This window comes from Peromyscus californicus, unplaced genomic scaffold (assembly GCF_007827085.1).
Source record: "Peromyscus californicus insignis strain IS unplaced genomic scaffold, ASM782708v3 Scaffold_6__1_contigs__length_162567912, whole genome shotgun sequence".
Classification (NCBI taxonomy): Eukaryota; Metazoa; Chordata; class Mammalia; order Rodentia; family Cricetidae; genus Peromyscus; species Peromyscus californicus.
This window is the reverse complement of record NW_026294584.1, coordinates 55,483,292-55,502,582: the sequence shown is the minus strand read 5'-3', so window position 1 is coordinate 55,502,582 and position 19,291 is coordinate 55,483,292. Positions and strand designations below refer to the sequence as shown.

The 19,291-nt window shown below is 39.2% G+C and overlaps 1 protein-coding gene across 1 annotated transcript in view; it reads left to right on the top strand.

Annotated features, from left to right (window-relative positions):
* The first annotated feature begins 1,581 nt into the window (after positions 1-1,581).
* Positions 1,582-19,291, top strand: part of LOC128098287 (TRPM8 channel-associated factor 1) — a 74,236-nt gene continuing 56,526 nt past the window's right edge. The window contains exon 1 of the mRNA XM_052719224.1: positions 1,582-1,807. The gene's annotated coding sequence lies outside the window, so the exon portion shown is untranslated. The remainder of the gene's footprint in view (positions 1,808-19,291) is intronic.

Here is a 19,291-nt window from a genome sequence, read left to right as displayed (position 1 = left end):
GTGGAATTCACTTTCAGCAAATCTAGCTATGCTAACCTACTCACCCCAGCTCCATTGCCACACCTTAGTTCAAAAGCCCATCCTTGGTGATGTACTTCCTCTGGCAAGATTGTGCCTCTAAAAGGTTCCATAACCTCCCAAATAGCACCACCAACAAGGGATCAAGTGTTAGGACACATGAGTGTATGGGGGACGTTTCTCATACACTTAAAACCACCATAAGTCTCAAACCCACAATGCTTCTGCACCACCCTCTTAAATTCTGGGACTAAAAGTCATCATACCTGGTTCTTGGGTTCTTTTAAACAGGTAGATTTATACACTGTGGTCATATTCTGTAACATTTAAAACATCACTAAACAATCACTTCATTGTCTGTCATCACTGCCATGGGACCATACCCTTGGTAGTCAGTAATTACTAACTATTGAGACCCCTAAACCATTCAGATGCCTACCTATCTTACAAAATTTAGAATAGGATCACAGTTAGGTAAAATTCAAATATCAAATGGTCTTTGGTTTACATGAACTCTAAATTGTGTACCTTGGAGTTCTGTATCAAGACCCTTACCATGTGCCTTCTTAGATTAATAATATTTCTGATATTCTATATATCATTTAGTGTCTAAGGTGCTGATATTATTTCCCAAGTTTCAGAGAAAGGTTGCGAATATTTGAGACATCAGAAATTGTTTGATAGTTTTTAATTTTCAGTTGATAAATAATAAATATACATATTTATTGAGTATAGTGTGCCATTTTTATGAATATATGTGACAACTATTATATATTCAGTAAATTTCTTCTCAAACTGAATACTTTGTGATATTATCTAAAACACAGTCTCTCTGCAGGCAGTAATAGGTCCCTACACAAACACCCTTTAGTTATATCCTTACCAGAATGAAATAAGACTCCACTTAATCCTTCTCCCTTTACCCTTTCATGTACTTAAGCAGTACGTAAGTAATGGGAACCACACAAAAACATTTTAATCAGCCTTGATAAAAATACTCTTTTCACCATATTGACTCCTGCAATTATTGCATGTGACATCCATGTCACTTTAAAGAAATCTTCAAAAGTGAAAGTACATTTTGATTTTGTTCTCAATCAAAACACCAAAATTGTTTTCCTCAATTGAGTAAAATTTTTGAAAAGGAGGCCTCATCCTACATAATGCTAATCATGTGCAGAGTTGCAGACAACAAGATGAATCAATTGCTAGCAGCCCTAAAGTGGAGATGAAGTGCAGCAAGTCATATCATCACTGTGATTAGCTCCACTGTACACTCTGCAGTGACATAAAAATACACCCACACCCCACACCCCAGCACAGTCACTCAGCCTCCTGCATAACATCAGCATTCAAGATATGTCAGCTCCACCTTGGTCTCCATGGCAATGACTGTCATATCTGAGTTGGGTGCAGAATACAGAAGAAAACCCTTTTCTCCAGTAATTCTCATGATTCCTCAGGTTTTCAGTTTTATTGCAAACCCAGAGAATTGTCCCAGGAGTTCCTGCCAAGCCCCCTTCACCTCCTTATTCCTTAGACTGTAAATCATGGGGTTCAGCATGGGCCTCAAAATTGCATAGAACAGAGAAATCAACTTCTCCTGAAGGACAGAGGGGCTGGAGTGAGTGGGACTGGATGTAGGTGAAAATGGCCATGCCATAGCAGAGGGCAACCACAGTGAGGTGGGAGGCACAAGTGTGGAAGGCTTTCCTTCTTCCCTCTTTCGACTGGATCTTTGTGATGGTGGAGATGATCTGGATGTAGGACAGAAGAACCAGCCAGAATTGTGAGTATATATTTGGTCTCAAAGTAGCTGAATTACAACTATAGATAATGGAAGACAATTTTTGGAAGCTCTGCTCTATATCTTCCCTGACCTACCTTGGTTTCCAAGACAGAGATTTGTGCCTGGGACTGTCAAAGAAAGGGTTAACAAGAACTCAAGGTTAATTTCCTCCTATATTTTGTACCTGAATGCCATTCCCTAAAGATATGTTCAGTAAAGACTTGCTCCATAAGGGAAGTGAAGGAACCTTAAGTAGCTAAGGCATAGTAGAAGACCCCCAGATCACTGAAGGTGTGTCCTTGAAAGGAATATGGGATCCCAGCCTCCTCCTTCCCCTCTTGGTTCTCTGGCTCATGATGGAAAGCAAGTTTGCTCCATCTAAAATTCAAAGGTACAAGTTAAACAGAGCCAAATTCAGAACAGCCTAGTGTTATAATATAGAATTTAGGACAATTTTGTTCCTAGTACTTGGAATGAAAACTAAGACAGAAAGCAATAAAACTTATAATAAATTATCAAGAAGTATGTATTTTAAAATGAAGTAAATTCTGATCTCAGAAAGAGAATATAAAGGCATGAAAGTGTAAAGATTTATATGCATTCAGAGCTAAGTTACTATCAGCTTGAAGTAAACTGTCTTGAAGTATAATGTTATAAAATATTCTATGCAATCCTATGGGTAGCCACAATTCAAAACAAAGCAATCAAAAATAAAACAACAGAAAAATTCCTTTACTGGAAGCATGAACAAAACCAGAAAGGATTCAAAGACAACATTATAGGAAAACTATCAAACCAGTGATCTGCAACATGAAAAAAATTGACAGTAACAAGGTTTTTAACCCATCAATAATACTTAATTCTCCTTTAAAAACAGATTGATTGAACCAATATAAAAAAGACCCAACAGTGTGCTGTTTATATGAGTCAAACTCACTTTAAATAAAGGAACACACAATTCATAAAAAAGAAAGAGTGGGAAAATATATTCCACATATCTATGCTTACACCAGATCAAAAAAATTAAGTTAAACGCTGTAAGAAGTAACAGAGAAGGACATTCAATAATGAGAAAAGAGTCAGTTAATCATGCAAGCCCTGACTTACCATGCTCCTCTTACATACCTTCCCTCCTTTACTACTACAGCCCCTGTCTTATTGGGAATGAGTGACCGTGACACATGAGCAACATGTCCTAGGAACAACATGAGCATCAATGCTCAGTAGTTCTTGACTAATCTACATCTCTTTTCCTCTGTGGGGTGTGAAAGAATCCACTTAGTCTCTTTGAGCTCCATGTTGTTTTATCTGTAGGGTACAGTGGGCTGTTAATGAGTTCATGCTCATTGGAGACCCAAAGTTCTTACACTAGTGACTGAACCAGGTCAGCTGCTTATCCTTTAGTGATGATAACTGGCTGTTCTTTGGCCCCATGTTGGTCGCTTTCAGGATTTTAGTCTTTGTTTATTTCCCCTGTCTGCCATTCTCTTGGCTTTCATCCATCCCTTCATTATAGTAGACACATGGGCATTTGGGGACAAAGAATCTTTGTGTATAATTATCCTTCTAATTCTCACTTCCTTTTGCATATAACATTCCCCATTGTTTCACATTCACTTTCTGAGTTTATGTCCTCCTAATATCAATCATTTAAGCCATGAAAATCTGCATTCCACTTTCAGTGACTGATAGAAGTTAAGGGTCTCCCATGACACGGGGGGATCATGTTCAGAGACTTCAGGGTGCAGAATAAAACAGTACTTGCCAGTACTCTGTTTATCTGAATGCTAGGTATCTGAAAGCTAAGCTTTGATCTAGTTTTTAGGGCTCCTGAAGCTTTCCTCAAATCTGCTTTTATTGCTATCTGTAGCTGAAAGTTTCTTCAGTCACACCCGGCCCAGTGGTCCCACAGCTGCTTATAAAATAATCATTCAGAGGCTTAATATTAATTGCAAATTATACGGCCTATGGCTCAGGCTTCTGACTAGCTAGCTCTTATAACAACTCAACCCACAACTACTAATCTGTGTATCACTATGTATTCATGGCTTTATCTGCATCCCATTACATGTTGCTCCCTGGGTAGCGGTTTGGTGTCTTTCCCTACTCTCCTTTCTCCTCACATTATCTCTCTTGGATTTTCCTGCCTGGCTCTATCCTGTCCTGCCATAGACCAATGCAGCTTTATTTATTAGCCAATGGGAGCAACACATAGTTACAGCATACAGAAAGACATCCTACAGCAGACATCCACACCAATAAACGCAACATAAAAAGATAGACTTCTGAGGATCGTTTTTACATCCTTTCTATACAGCAGAGATCTCAGAACTCTACTAGTATAGGTAGCCGCTTTTGAAAAACAAACAACAACAGTTGGTCCTGTTGAGACCATGCTCCTGTGCAAGCCTGCATTTTGATTCTTTTCTGTATCATCCTGATTCTGCTCTTTTCTTTCTGCAGGTAGCTAATGTTCCTCTGATAAAGAACAAAGCCTTCTTTTCATTGTTTGAGTATGTTTCAGCATCCTTACACTGAGCAGACCTCAAATTACGTTTCTCATTGTATTTTGAGCTTTCTTTGTTTATTAAAAAGTAGATAACACATGCTGAAAAAATGACATGTCTCCTGGATTCTCTGCTTTAAAGTTTTAGTAGCAAAATGCAAAGGCTCTCACATCTATGTTTTATAAATTGTGGTTGATATAGGGTAAGCAATGAAACCATAAAAAACAAGAATTACATGAAAGATGTCATTGAAACATAACACTATAAATTATTATTCTATAATGAATTAGTAACCAGCTATTGATGCCTGAAAATTCAATATTACTATTTTATTACTTCTATGTAGATATTTTCTTTTTGTGCATTTTTGAGATATAATTATTCTTAATTGTATTTTGAAACTATTATTTTGACCTTTTTGACGAAAGTAGAAAATTGAGACCCTTGATATTATAGGGAAATTATTTATATGCTGCTAACACTAAAAACCATCTCTTCATTGTCAAATATTACTTTTGTTGATTCATATTAAAAGTATCTCAAGATGCCTTCTCCTGTGATCCAGTCAGTAGTCATTATAGAGAATTGAAACACAATATTTTCTATGACAGATAAATAGAAAAAAAAGTTTGTATTTACAATATAAAACTTTTCACATAATTAATACAGACATCAAAACATTTAATTTTGTTAGTTATAATTTTTATTAGATCCATGTAGCCTCAAATTTATTTGACATTCACAGTGGTCTTATAAACAATATTGGTTTAGAAAGTGGAAGTCCTAAATACCCAAGCAGAGTACATGAAGACAAATGTTTCTTTTATGATAGTCAAAACAACTGAAAAGGAAAGCAGGCACATCCATTTTCAAAATTGAAGATGAGAACATTCTTCTTTTACTAGGAACAAAATCGATGAGGGTATGAAACACTTAAACTTCACTGCCAAATAGCCTGCTCCAATTGCCTCCAGTAGAATGAGCTACTTAAAAACAACAAAGTACATCTCACTTTCAAATGTACAAAACGTTCACCCAGACAGGCTATATCCATGCTAGTCAATCTTGAGTACCAGCTTGGCTGCATTTGAAATAGCTAGGAGATTGAAACATAGCACTGAGAGTGCCTATGGGGGCATTTTCACAGAGGATTGATTGAGAGTAAACAATCCATCCTGAGTGTGAGCATCATGATGCAATGGATCGGGGACCTGGACAGAATAAGAGTGGCAAAGGAAAAAACCAGGTGAATGCAGGCATGCCCTTGTCTCTGCTTCCTAGGATGCCATGATGTGAAATACACTTCTCTACAAGCCCTCCCTGATTACCATACCTGGCAATGATTACAACCTCTAGCTTAAGGAATAAGAAAAAGAACAAATTTAACTCAAACAAGCATAGAGAGGGAAAAGTAATTCTACAAACATACTTCCTTAACAGAAGAGGAGACATTTACAAACTGATTTCATAAGCAGGTATTGCTCTCATACCAAAAGAAGAAAAGCTAATGTTATGAAAAAGAAAAGCTGTCAGCCCAAATCCCTGCTGAACATAGATATAAAATTCTTAACAAAATGCCAATGAATTCAATCAGGGATTGTGTGGAAAAGATAATACAGCTTGATAAAAGGTTAGATAAATATGTGAGAACTAATCAGGGTGATTCATCATATCAACAGACTAAGGAAAGACCATATGATTGCCTCAATAGAGGCAGAAAAAGCACTTTTCATATTCAACATGTAGCCATAATAAACAGGTCATTAAATAATCTGAGACTGATTTCTTCAGTCTGATAAATATCATTTGTAAGAAAACCTAGAGTTTCAGCCCCAGCTCTGGAGCAGACTGCCTGCTGTGGCCTTCTCTCCTTATCTGCTCCCATCTCCAGAGGATCATGCAGATCTGCTCTTCCAACCTTACTTCCCCCCACTCATCCCCTTATCCTAACCCCCACCTACAGCAGACTTTCTCCAGAATCCCATTGGGCACCCTGGCTATGGAAGCAGGTAGGCTAACTGCATATCTTCACCTCTCCGTCCTTTCCTCCATATCCAATATCCCAGTCTTACCCTGAGCTCTTTGGCAATCCAGCTGCTGTGGCCTCACTTTCCTCTCTGTTCCATCTCCAACAGATCACAGATCTTCTCCTTCAGCCTCCCTCTCCATTCATCCTTTTGTCTCAGTCCCCAACTCCAACAGGCATTCCCTTGGAGCCCTCTGACCAAGCCCGCCAGTGAAGCAAGTATACCAGCAAAGCTTCAGGTCTTCACTCTCTCTCCTTTCCTCCAAATACAATTCCCCAGTCTCATCATCAGCTCGGGAGCCTACTATTTGCTGTGACTTTTTCTCACTCTCTGCCTCCATTCCCAGGAGAATACTCAGATACTGGTGGACCACACTGCTTTCCTTCCTTCTGTGAACCCCCTCAACAACCCTTCATTCTAGCCCATCCCTATTCCTAAGTATCAGCTACTAATACCTAGAAGCAGATTGTCCATGAGACCTCAAGTGGCCACACCTAGCATTCCCTACAAGACAATACACAGTCACCATTTCCTCCTAAGAACCATAAAGGGCAACAAAAACCAAAGAACAAAACACCCACCCAATAAATACCAGACAAGATATCAGCATCTAAAATTATAATATTCCCAAACCCAGACACCTATATATCAGTGTAAAAAGACAATCAATAACAACCAGGACAATATGTTCCCACTAGAGTCCAGCAACCCTAACACAGTAGACCCAGAGAATTATAACACAGCTGAAGAAAAGGACAAACACCTTAAGATAGCCTTTATGAATAATAGAGGTCCTTAAAGAAGAAATTAATAAACCCCTTAAAGAAATCTATGAAACACAGAGAGAGACAGAGACAGAGAGACCGAGACAGAGACAGAGACACATAGAGAGACCCACAACGGAAGGAAATAAATATAACAGTTTGAGACCTGAAAGTGGAAATAGAATCAATAAAGAAAATCCAAACTGAGACAAATGTGAAAATGAAAAATTTAAAAACTTGAATAGGAACCTCAGAGGCAAGTTTCACCAACAGAATATAAGAAATGGAAGAGAGAATCTCAGGTATTGAAGACAAGATAGAATAAATGGATACATTGGTGGAAGAAAATGTTAGATCCAGAAAACTCCATGCACAAAACATTCAGGAAATCTGGGACACAACAAAAAGCCCAAATCAAAAAAAAAAATAGGAGCAGAAGAAGGAAAAGAAATCCATGTCAAAGGCACAGAAAATATTTTCAACAAAATTGTAGAAGAAATTTTCATTAACCCAGAGAAAGAGATGCCCATCGAGGTGTAAGAAGTATACTGAATACTGAATGGACTGGGCCAGAGGAGAAAATTCCCTTGGCACATAATAATCAAAGCACTGAACACACAGAATAAAGAAAAAATATTAGAAGCTGCAAGGGGAAAAGGCAGACCCATTAGAATGATACCTGACTTCTCAGTGTATACTCTAAAAGCTAGAAGGGCCTGATGTTCTACACACTCTAAGAGATCACAGATGCCAGCCCAGACCACTATACCCAGCAGAACTTTCAATCACAGTATATAGAGAAAGAAATACATTCCAAGATAAAATCAAATTTAAGCAGTAGCTATCTACAAACCCAACCCTACAGAAGGTGCTAGAAGGAAACTTCACTTGAAGAGCTTAACAGCACCAAAGAAAACATAAGAAATAAATAATCCCAGTCCAGGAAATCAAGGTGGTAAAAATATACATCACAATAACAAATTAACAAGAATAAACAAACACTGCCCATTGATAACTTGCAATATCAATAGTCTCAATTCTTCAATAAAAAGACACAGACTAACAGAATGGATGCAGAAATAGAATCTATCCTCTGCTGCATCCAAGAAATACACTTTAACATCAAGGACAGAAACCAACTTAGGGTAAAAGAATGGGAAAAGGTATGCCAAGAAAATGGACCTAAGAAGCCATCTGATGTAGCTGTTTAAATATCTGAGCAAATAGATTTCAAACCAAGACTAATCAGAAAAGATAGGGAAAGACTTCACATACTTATCAAAGGAAAAATCCAAGAATATGTAAAAAATTTTAACATCTATACATCAAACACAAGGGCACCCAAGTCCATAACAGAAATGCTACTACAATTTAAATCATATATTGACCTTCACACAATGATAGTGGGAGACTTCAGCAATCTGTTTTCTGTTTTTGTCATCCAGATAAAAATAAACAAACAAACAAAAAATACTGCAGTTAACTGACATTTTGAACCAAATAGACCTAACAGATTTACAGAACATTTCACTCAAACACAAAATGTATAACTCTATCTCAGTTTCTCATAGAACTTTCTCCTAAACTGGTCACATAGTTAGACACAAAGAGAGTCTCAACAGATACAGGAAAACTGAAATAACACCCTGCATCCTACCTGACCACCATGCATTAGAGATGGATATACATAACAACAGAAGCTTACAAACTAGTGGAAACTAAACAGCTCACTGCTGAATGAAAACTAGGTCAAAACAGAAATGAAGAAAGAAATTTTAAACAATCTAGAATAGAATGAAAAGTAAAACACAACATACCAAAACTTATGGGACACAGTGAAAGCACTCTAAGAGGCAAGTTCATAGCACTAAGTGCCTACATAAAAAAAAAAAATATTGGAGAGATCACATACTAGGAACTTAATAGCACACCTGAAAGATCTAAAAAACAGAAGAAATCACACTCCCAAAGGATTAGATGTCAAGAAATAATCAAATTCAGGTCTGATTTCAACAAAATAGAAATAAAACATATATACAGAATCAATAAAACAGAGAGTTGTATCTTGGAGAAATTCATGATTGACAAACCCTTATGCAAATTAACTAAAAGGTAGAGAGGGAAGATCCAAATTAACAAAATTAGAGATGAAGTGGAGACATAACAACAGATACTGAGGAAATCCAGAGGATCATAAGGACATACTTTAAAAAATTGGACTCTACCAAATTTGAAAATCTAAAAGAATTTATATATATATATATATATATATATATATATATATATATATATATATATATATATACCACATATCAAAGTTAAATTAAAAACAGATAAGCAATTTAAACAGACTTATAACCCCTAGTGAAATAGAAGCAGAAATTAAAATTCCCCCAACCAAAAGAAAAAGCAACCAACCAACCACAAACAAGCAAACAAAAAAACCTAGGACCACATGGTTTTAGCACAGAATTCTACCAGACTTTCAAAGAAGAGTCAATGCCAATGTTCCTAAGCTTATTCCACAAAATAGAAACAGAAGGAATTCTTTTATTAGGCCATAGTTACCCTTGTACCCAAGCCACATAAAGACACAACAAAGAAAGAGAATTACAGACCAATTTCCATTATGAACAAAGATGCAAAAATTCTCAATAAAATAGTTGCAAATGGAATCTAAGAATACATCAAAATGATCATCTACCATGATCAAGTCAGCTTTATCCCAGACATGCAGGGATGGTTCAACATATGTAAATTGATAAATGTGATCCACCTTATCAAGAAACTTAAACACAATAACCATATGGTCATCTCATTAAACACAGAAAACACCTTTGACTGGGGAATTCCTGCAGCTGATAAACACTTTTGGTAAAGTAGCAGGATACAAAACTAACTAAAATAAATCAATAGCCCTCATATATACAAATGAAAATTGGACTGAGAAAGAAATCAGGGAAATAATGCCTTTATAATAAACTCAAAAAAATATAAAATATTTTAGGGTAACTATAACCTAATAAATGAAAGATTTGTGTTAACAAAAACTTTAACACATTCAAGAAAGAAATTGAAGAAGACTTTAGAAGATGGAACAATCTCCCTGTGTTGTGGATAAGTATAGGATTAATATAGTAAAAATGGCCATCCTTTTATCCACTTGGATTTGAGTTTTGTGCAGGGCGATATATATTAATCTATTTACATTCTTCTACATTTGAACATGCAGTTATGCCAGCACTATTTGTTGAAGATACTTTCTTTTCTCCATTGTACAATTTTGACTTCTTTGTCAAAAATCAGGTATTTTTGGATTTAGATGCTCCTCAACCAAAGAGTGGATAAAGAAAATGTGGTACATTTACACAAAGGAGTATTACTCAGCAGAAAAAAAAACAAAAAACAAAAAACAATGACATCATGAAATTTGAAGGCAAAATGCATGGACTAGAAAAAAATCATCCTGAGTGAGGTGACCTAGACCCAAAAAGACAAACATGGTATGTACTCACTCATAAGTGGATATTAGATGTAAAATAAAAGACAACTAGGCTACAATCCACAGCCCCACAGAAGCTAGGTAACAAAGAGGACCTTAAAAAGGAGAGCCCAGTGCCTAAGATGTGACACCTTGCGCAACCTTGGTGCAGGGGAGAGGGGCTTGGACCTGCCTCAACTGAACGTACCAGGCTCTGCTGACTCCCCGTGTGAGACCTTGACATGGAGGAGGTAGGAATGGAGGGTGGGTTGGGGGTGAAGGCTGGGGGGTAGGAAGAGAGAGGAGGGGGGAATCTATGATTGGTATGTAAAATGAATAGAAAATTTCATAATAACACATAGATTTCCCTGGGAATGGGAAATAGATGAGATCTCCTGGGTAAACTGGGGGCTGTAGGGGGAGGTGGTGGAGGAGAGGGGATGGGGGAATGGGATCTGGTTGGTCGAGTTGGGAGCGGGACAGAAGACAAGAGTAATGAAAGAAATGTCTTCTTTGGGGGTTAAGCCAGGGAAACGCCCAGGAATCCACAAAGATGACCCCAGCTAAGACTTCTAGCAATACTGGAGAGGGTGCCTGAACTGACCTTCTCCTTTAATCAGATTGATGAATACCCTAACTGTCATAAGAAAGCCTTCATCCAGTAACTAATGGAATCAGATGCAGAGATCCACAGGCAAGCACTGGGCAGAGCTCTGGGAGTCCAGTTGAAGAGAGGGAGGAGGAATTGTACAAGCAAAGGGGGTCAAGATCATGATGGGGAAATCCACAGAAACAGGTGACCTGAGCTAGTGGGAGCTCACAGACTCTGGACAGACAGCTAGAAAGCCTGCATGGGACCCATCTAGGCCCTCTGTGTATGGATAACAGTTGTGTAGCTTGGTCTGTTTTGGGGTCCCCTAGCAGTGGCATCAGTAACTGTCCCTGGTGCATGAGCTGGCTTTTGGGAACCTATTCCCCATGCTGGGATGCCTTGCCTAGTCATGCTGCAAGAGAGGAGCTTGGTCCTGCCTCAACTTTTTATACTATGCTTTGTTGACTCCCATTGGAGGCTTGCCCCTTTCTGAAAGGGAGAAGGAGTGGATGGGGATGGCTAGACAGAAGGTGGGGGGAGGGAACAGGAAGAGGGGAGAGAGGGAAACTATGGTTGGTGTGTAAAATAAATGAAAAAATTTAATAAAAAATGGCCCTCCTACCAAAAGCAATGTAATTATTCAATGCAATCCCCATCAAAATTCCAACACAATTCTCTACAGATCTTGAAAAGTTAATTTTCATCTTCATATGGCAACACACACACACACACACACACACACACACACACACACACACACACACAGGAAAAGGAGAAAACAGCCACAATGACAACCACCACCACAACAAAAAACAGAATAGCTAAAATAATCCTGAATAATAAAAGAACTGCTGGAGATATCACCATTTCTGACTTCAAATTCTACTACAGAGCTGTAGTAACAAAAACAGACATATCGTTTAATATAACCAAATTAAAGATGCAGATGTATATCCACACACCTATGAATACTTGATTTTTGATAAAGAAGCCAGAAATACACACTGGAAGAAAGACAGCATCTTCAACAAATGATGATGGTCAAACAGGATGGCTGCCTGTAGAATAATTCAAATAGATCCATATTTACCACCTTGAACAAAACTCAGGTTTAAAATATAAAAGCAGATACACTGAACCTGATAAAAGAGAAAGTGTGGAATAGCTTTGAATTCACTGGAACAGTAAAGATTTTCTGAACAGAAGACCATTAGCACAGGCACTAAGGTCAATAATTAATAAATGGGACCTCATGAAACTGAAAAGTTTCTATTTGGCAAAGGGCACCATCACTAGGACAAACAGCAGCCTATAGAATGGGAAAAGATTTTTACCAATTGCAAATCCTACACATCTGATAGAGAGCTATTATCCAAAGTATATAAAGGCCTTGAAAAGTGGATATCAAGAAAACAACCCAGTTTAAAAAACAGGGTACAGATCTAAACAGACAATTCTCAAAAGAGGAAGCATAAATGGCAGGTCAGTATTTAAAGAAAAATCTCAACATCCCTAGTTCTCAGAGAAATGCAAATCAACATATTTATTTTTTTAAATATTTTTTTATTTTATAATTAATGTAATTTTACATATCAGCCACGGATTCCCCTATCCTCCCTCCTCCCTCCTCCCACCCCCGCCCCACCCTCCCCCCAATCCATCCCCCATTCCCACCTTCTCCAGGGCAAGGACTCCCCTGGGGATTCAGCTCAGCCTGGTAGATTCAGTCAAGGCAGGTCAGTCCCCTCCTCCCTTCACTCAGGCTGTGCAAAGTGTCCCAGCATAGGACCCAGGCTCCAAAAAGCCAGCTCATTCACTAGGACATGTCCCAGTCCCACTGCCTGGGGACCTTCCAAACAGTTCAAGCTAATCGACTGTCTCATTTATCCAGAGGGCCTGATCCAGTTCCATGGGGGCTCCTGAGCTATTAGTTCATAGTTCATGTTTTTCCACTAGTTTGGCTATTTGTCCTTGTGCTTTTTCCAATCATGGTCTCAACATCTCTCGCTCATACAATCCCTCCTCTCTCTTGCCGATTGAACTCCCAGAGCTCCACCTAGGGCCTGGCCATGAATCTCTGCATCCACTTCCATCAGTCATTGGATGAGAGTTCTATCATGACAGTTAGGATGTTTGGCCATCCGATCACCAGAGTAGGTCAGTTCGGGCTTTCTCTCGACCATTGCCAGTAGTCTATTGTGGAGGTATCTTTGTGGATTTCTGGGGACCTCTCTAGCACTTGCTTCCTCCTATTCCCATGGGGTCTTCATTTATCATAGTATCTCTTTCCTTGTTCTCCCTCTCTGTTCTTGATCCAGCTGGGATCTCCCACTCCCCTAAGCTCTCTTTCCCCCCGACCCTTGCCCTCCATTACCCCCCTCACCCACGTCCAGTTTGCTCATGTAGATCTCACCCATTTCTCTGTCATTGGGGAATCCCTGTGTCTTTCTTAGGGTCCACTTTACTAGGTAGCCTCCCTGGAGTTGTGAGTAGCATTCTAGTCATCCTTTGCTTTACATCTAGTATCCACCTATGAGTGAATACATACCATGTTTGTCTTTCTGAGTCTGAGTTACCTCACTCAGGATGATTTTTTTCTAGGTCCATCCATTTGCCTGCAAACCTCATGATGTCATTGTTTTTCTCTGCTGAGTAGTATTCCATTGTGTATATGTATCACATTTTGTTTATCCATTCTTCAGTTGAAGGGCATCTAGGTTGTTTCTAGGTTCTGGCTATTACAAACAATGCTGATATGAACATAGCTGAGCATGTGCACTTGTGGTATGATTGAGCATTCCTTGGGTATATGCCCAAGAGTGGTATAGCTAGATCTTGGGGGAGATGGATTCCCAATTTTCTAAGAAATCGCCATAGTGATTTCCAAAGTTACTGTACAAGCTTGCATTCCCACCAGCAGTGGAAGAGAGTTCCCTTGCTCCACATCCTCTCCAGCATAAGGTGTCTTCAGTGTTTTTGATCTTAGCCATTCTGACGGGTGTAAGGTGGTATCTCAGAGTCGTTTTGATTTGCATTTCCCTGATGATTAGGGATGCTGAGCAATTCCTGATATGTCTTTCAGCTATTTGGGCTTCCTCTGCTGAGAATTCTCTGTTTAGCTCTATAGTCCATTTCTTAATTGGACTGTTGGACATTTTGATGTCTAATTTCTTGAGTTCTTTATATATTCTGGATATCAGTCCTCTGTCAGATGTGGGGTTGGTGAAGATCTTTTCCCATTCTGTAGGCTGTCACTTTGTCTTGTTAACCGTGTCCTTTGCTCTACAAAAGCTTCTCAGTTTCAAGAGGTCCCATTGATTAATTGTTTCTCTCAGTGTCTGTGCTACTAGTGTTATATTTAGGAAGTGATCTCCGGTGCCAATGCATTCAAGACTACTTCCTACTTTCTCTTCTATCAGGGTCAGAGTAACTGGTTTTATGTTGAGGTCTTTGATCCACTTGGACTTAAGTTTTGTGCACGGTGACAGATATGGATCTATTTGCAGCCTTCTACATGCAATCAACATATTTCTTGCAAACTCATCTTACACCAGTAAGAATAGCCAAGATCAATAAAACAAATGACAGCTCATGCTGGAGACAATGTACAGTAACGGGAACAACCACGGTGATCAATTGTCACAAAGGCCTATGCAGATCGAAATAATGAAGTCAAGCAATACAATTCCAGAGTCCCTAAAAGGCTTTCACCATATATAACCTTCAAGAATGCTTTTATGGCTATTAAGTGTTGAATTATATTTTTATCTTTAATTTTTGTCAGTGTCTAGCTTTGGAAAACAAATTTTTTTTCTTGCTGGTTTTATTGGTTAGAATTTCAGCTTATATTTCCTTTCTCAGGGGCTTCTTGTCCTCTCCTATGAGGCCACAGTATTTCCCATGGACAGCTCCTAAGGAATGTCTGTAGTCTCAGGGTCATTCACAAGAATTTAGTTTACTAGCACTGATGTAGAAAAGGGTTGTTGTCCTGGAGGGGAGGGACAAACTATAAAGCAAACAAGAGAAAAAAAGAATTTGAATAGGATTATGAAGTACATGGCTCTCAGTTTCTACACAATCAGTGCCTACTCTCAATATTTCTGCTTTCTGGGAATGAAGATGTGGTTAACCCTTTAAATGAAGAATCCAACTGTGCTGAGGGGCTAGATTAGAGAGAATGGATTATGGGATCATTGTTGAAGAAAAAAGAGTAAGAACAGGGACCACATGACCCTGGCAACAATTAGAATGCTGCATGAAGATGCATCTGTCCTTCCTTGATGTGTCAGAGTCTGTCCATCGTGATGCATTTTTCAGATCAGTCCACAGGTTACAGAGCATCCATAAAGAGTCTGGTATCTAGGCTTAGAGAAGAGACAGATGAGTCTTTGATGCCTATGTAAGAACCGCTACTGCTTTCCAGCAATGCTTTGTTTTTAGCTGAGAGCTTTTATTAAAGATAAAGAGTTGGAGTGAACGTGATGGCACATACCTTGAGACACAGAGGGAGAGGATCTGAGTTCAAGGCCAGCCCAGTCTACATAGTGAGTTCCAGGCTAACAAGGCTACATAGTGAGACTTGTCTTTTAAAAAAAGATAGATTAATTAGAGGGGTACAGAAAAGCTTCATCAGTTAAGGGCAGTATCTGCTTTTGTAGAGAACATGAGATCAATTCCCAAACTCCACATGGTGGTTTACAGCTACTTGTAGCTCCAGTTCCAAGAGATTTGACACCCTCTTCTAGCCTTTTTGGACACACACACACACACACACACACACACACACACACACACTAAATAAAAATCTTGGTAGGAGATGTTGACATGGAGAAAGTAAATATATAGGTTTGATATAGTCAACAGTGTGAGTTCTAGAGATGTCTGTCATGATCCCATTTCCTTCCCAGTGTCTCCATGTCCCTTTACATTTGGAGCTTTAATTCTTAGGAGAGGCTGAAATCTTCTCGGCATCCCTTGTAGAGGTGCATGGGCTCATCTAGTCTCTGCCACTCAAGTACTTTTATGTCAGGATTTGGCACACGGCCTTGGAGACACTCAGGAGCAAATGCTCAGAATAAAACTGGGTGAGATTACTACCAGAGGCAGCAGACAGTTCAGTCTCCAGGTTTGATAAGAATGCTATGTCTGGGAGTGGCCAGGGTAGCAGGGGGCTGTACTATATTATCAAATTCAAACCCAGGGATTACTAAAGTGATGTCTCCACAGAATCCATGGTACCAAATGAGTTTTGAACATTTTTCCAGCATTGGTCAACTCTTGAGGCTAATACATCAGTTTTTTTAACTTTATTCATTTATTTTATGTTCTGACCTCAGTTTTTCCTCTCTCCTTTCCCTCTATTCCCTCCTCCCTTCTCTCCTCTGTCCCCCTCCCCATCCTCTCCTCCTCTGTTCAGAGAGGGGCAGGCCTCCTATGAGTGTCAACAAAGCATGGCATGTCATGTTGAGGTAGGACTAAGCTCCTCCCTTTGTATTAAGGCTGGGCAAGGCAACCCAGGATGGGGAATAGGTTCCCAAAAGCCAGCTCAAGCATTAGGGACAGTCCCTGATTCCACAGCTAGAAATCCCACAAATAGACAAAGCTACACAATTGTCATATGTAGAGGGTCTAGGTTGGTTCCATGCAGGCTCCCTAGCTCTATGTCCAAAGTCTGTCAGCTCCTATTAGCCCAGGTTAGTTGTTTCTGTGAGTTCCCTTGTGATTACCTTCACACACACACACACACACACACACATCCCCCCTCACCCCCGGCTCATACAATCCTTCCTCCCTCTCTTCAACTGCATTCCCTGAGCCCAGTCCAATGCTTGGCTGTGGATCTCTACATTTGTTTCCATCAGTTACTAGATGAAGGCTCTCTGATGACAATTAGGGTAGTCACCAATCTGATTACAGGAAATGGCCAGTTCAGGCACCCTCTCTACTATTGCTATGAATCTTAGCTGGGGTCATCCTTATGTATTCCTGGAAGTTTCCCTGACACTAATTTTCTCCCTAACTCCAAAATGCACCCCATCAAGACCTCTCTCTCATTACTCTCTCATTACCCTTCCATCCTGCCCCCAACCTGTTCAACACGATCCCTCATGTTCCCATCCCACAACCCACACCCTGCCTCCAGTTTATCCAGATCTCTTCTGTAGCTGGAGAATTTCTCTCCAGCTCCCGCCGCCAAGTCCCGCCAGTCCCGGAGCCCACTTATAAAGTAAACACATAAACTCTTACATTATTTAAACTGCTTGGCTATTAGCTCAGACCTATCATTGTTTAGTTCTCACTCTTGTATTCAGCCCATTTCTATTAATCTTTACTTTGCCACGTGGCTCATGGCTTACCCGTACTTTACATCTTCCTTGTCCTGGCGGCGGCTCCAGCCGGTCCCTCCTTTCTTCCTCCTTCCTCAATTCTCCTCTCTCCTTGTCCCGCCTATACTTCCTGCCTGGTTACTGGCCAATCAGTGCTTTATTTATATGGAGCCATATCCACAGCACTTCCCCTTTTTTTTCTTTTTCAAAAAGGAAGGTTTTAACTTCAACATAGTAATATTACATATAACAAAATAATTATCGAGTAAGAATTATAGTTACAATATGAAAGAAGATATCTATCTTATATTTGTGAGTTTAAGGTTTTATATCTAACTTATCTTTTATCACAACTAAGGAAAATTGTAAGTATCTAGTCTTTAACCACATCAAAGACCTCAGAAGGATATAATACTACCTGAGAAATGGGAGAAGAATGCAAGCAACTTTCGGGAGTCTTGCAGGGTAGACAGAGACAGCTGACAGCCTAGACAGTCATCCAAAGTTCTCTTGTAAAGTTGGGGCATCTGTCTTCAGCCCACAGGCCTAGAGTCTCTCATTCACTTTTTTCTGTGTCCTGTAGAATGTCTAGCAGTTTCCTTTGTAAAGCAGGAACCTGAAGGACCATTTTGTCAAGCAAAGTTCAGTGGTCACTTTCCTATGGGTCCTGCATATCCAGTTGATAAAACAGTCCAGGCAAGAACAGCTTCTTGCTCAAATGGATATTTTTGCCAAGGTGAAGATAAACTCTATATGGAGTGTCTTCGATGCCCATCCTCCTCTCTGAAGTAAATCAGTGCTGTCAGGAGCAGACATGTCTCACTGTCCAGAAAGTCTAAATTTTTAAAACATTTTAAATGCCATATTCTGTAGGTCTTTGAAGTGTTTGAAGACTACCTATCTATCTGAAATATATCTATGTATACCTAGAAGACTTAACTAACATGGCTACAAATATGATTATCATAGATGACTAATTATTATTCTATTTTTTAATTATTCATTATAATTTTAAATGAGTTGCATAAACATAATACCTCAAACAAGAATAGAAATATATATTCAGTATAACAAAATTAAGTTTAAATTTGTATCAATAAACTAAAATCTATAGCAATGTAAAACATTTTAAACAAGTTGTTACTCTTTAAAAGTAGGTTCGTTAATCTACCCTTTCATCCTATTATATCTAAACTCCTCTATCTCCCATTCCCAGAGAAATCCATGTGTTCCCCTTTGGACCCTTCTTGTTACCTAGCCTCTTTGGAGTTGTGGATTGTAGACTGGTTATCATTTACTTTACAGCTAATGTCCACTTATGAGTGAGTACATATCATGTTTGTCTTTCTGGCTGTGGGTTACCTCACTCAGGAAGATCTTTACCAACTCCACATCTGACAGAAGGCTGATCTCCAAAATATATAAAGAACTCAAGAAACTAGACATTAAAATATCATATAATCCAATTAAAAATGGGGTGCTGATCCAAACAGAGAGTTCTCAACAGAAGAATCTCACATGCCAAGATACACTTAAATAATTGTTCATCTTCCTTAGCTATCAGGAAAATGAATATGAAAATGATTCTGAAATATCATCTTTTTTTTTTTTTTTTTTTTTGGTTTTTCGAGACAGGGTTTCTCTGTGAAGCTTTGTGCCTTTCCTGGAACTCGCTTTGGAGACCAGGCTGGCCTCGAACTCACAGAGATCCTCCTGCCTCTGCCTCCCGAGTGCTGGGATTAAAGGCATGCGCCACCACCGCCCAGCTTGAAATATCATCTTATACC